Here is a 2,175-nt window from a genome sequence, read left to right on the forward strand (position 1 = left end):
CTCATAAAACCCACATAGGGTCGCCATGAGTCAGAATTAACTCAGTGGCAGTGGACTTGGTTTTGTACCTTTGGATCAACTAGATCATATGACCCAAGTTACAGAGCAGCTTGCATGGCAACCTGAACCTGTTTCAGAGCCTTCTCTGCAGTGGTTTGAGTCACTTGATAAATAGGATGGAATAACACACCCAAATGAGATATATATTGTTGTTGTTAAGTGCCATTGAGTCAATTCTGACTCACAGCGACCCTGTATATTTGAACCACTGACCTTGTAGTTCAAACCAACCTTTGGTTTGGGGGGTCCAGTGCATTACCCCCCAAATCTAAAGAGACTCACATTTTGCTTCCTTTTTAGTTGTGGGAGGGAACAGATGCAATAACATGTCTTTTACTTTAATAGGAATATCTCAACATGCCCCACACCACTGAGCCTCTAAAAATGTAGGCGTTCAGTTTCTACTGAGGTCCAGTAACAAGCCAAAAGCTGTTTCTCAAAAGGAGGCTAGTTATCTGCAGAGGATGATAGGGTTTTGCTCCAAAATCGTTAAGGATCTGCACTGTGATTCACTAAGAGGCCTGCCAAAGACTCCAAACTGCATTTCCGTTTGCCCCTGACACTTTAAGCTCCATTTTTGGTTCAAACACACTCTAACCTATGGCAGCATCAGGGTCTCACTTGAAGGGGCTCTCAGACACTGCTGTGTTCATGTAACTGAGTCCTTTCCCAACAGTTTTCTTGGTGACCAGTGCTTTCCAATGGTCATGAGTTCTCTTTATAGTATCAACCGCAAACCCCTCATCTTTAAATTCTGCATTGAAAGTAAACTGGTTCTTCGGTTTCCCATCAGGGACCTTGTACCTTCTAAACCAGTCCACAGTAGCTTCTAGGTAGGTACCCAGGCTTCAGTCCTTTGACATCATTAATATCATTGTAATTGGCCGTATTGGGATCGCCCATGTTAATGACAATGACTTTCCAGTCGGTCTCCACATAATCAATCATGACCAGGATGCCCAGCACCGTCACATGGATGATTTCACTCCTTGTACACACCTTGCTTCCAGTCTCACACACATCAATCAGGTCGTTGTCGCCACAACAGTCAATATGTTTGTCATTGTGTCCTGGGTCTCCCAAGTCTGAAGGATGTCTCCATAGTTCCAGATGTAGCCTTTATAAGGGGATAAATTTGCGACATAGTGGAGTTTTCCTTTCTTCACATCTTGTTTAATTGGGTTTAAAGGGAACTTTGTAGAAAATCTCCATTTTTGCATTAAACCATAGAGGAACTTTAACTACCATGTGTAACACATCCTTATCTCCATAAATTGGAATATCATGAAATGTATTGTCCTTTTTCATATTTGAGGAAGACTTGGTACTCGAGGGTGAAGGGTGCGGCGCGCTCCCAGTTGTTGAAGCCGCTTGTGGTGCCGGAGACAGCCACTGCTGCTTCCACAGTCCACTGACAAGAAGAGCGAGCCTAGGTATTTTCATTATACTTTAAAAACTAGAGTACTCAAAGGCTGACCCCTTTCACCAGCTAAACTAAACTCTTGCTCTGTTTTAAGAAGACTTTTGGGAATACTTTTGGTTTAAGGCTTGAAGATTATCTCAAGGCAATAGTTTTAGGAAGCTGTCTCCATGGCTCCAAAAGTCTAGAGTCTATGAGGATTTGAAATTCTGTTTTGCATTTCCCTCTTTTAATAAAGCTTCTCCTATGGAATCTTTGATCAAAACATTCAGTAGTAGAATTCAGGGACCATCCAATTTTTCTGGCCTCATGGAGAAGGAAGCAGTTGCTCATTGAGACAGTTAGCCACACATAATATTTCCTCTTATTCCTTTCTCACCTTTTAAAAAATCTTTTTATTGTGAACTGAGTGAAGGTTTATAGACAAGATCATCAGCTTTACCTTCAAAAAAGTATATGCTTTATTTCATCTCAATAATTACTGCCCCTTCCTGCAACAACAGTTATTCTACTTCCTTCCTCTGGTTCTCCCCCCCCACCCCTTTTTTTTTTGATTGAGTGAAAGTTTACAAGGCAGATCATCAGTTTTATATTCAACAAATCATACACCTTGTTTCATTACAATGATTATAATCCCGTCCATGTACCATTAGTTAACGGTATTTCTCTCTATCCACTTTAGCTTTTCTTAAAAA

General features: G+C 41.1%; 1 pseudogene; it reads right to left on the minus strand.

The window, feature by feature from the left end:
- Positions 1-653: 653 nt before the first annotated feature.
- Positions 654-2,175, minus strand: part of LOC102811232 — a 36,522-nt pseudogene continuing 35,000 nt past the window's right edge.

This window comes from Chrysochloris asiatica, unplaced genomic scaffold (genome assembly GCF_000296735.1).
Source record: "Chrysochloris asiatica unplaced genomic scaffold, ChrAsi1.0 scaffold00057, whole genome shotgun sequence".
NCBI classification, from domain to species: Eukaryota; Metazoa; Chordata; class Mammalia; order Afrosoricida; family Chrysochloridae; genus Chrysochloris; species Chrysochloris asiatica.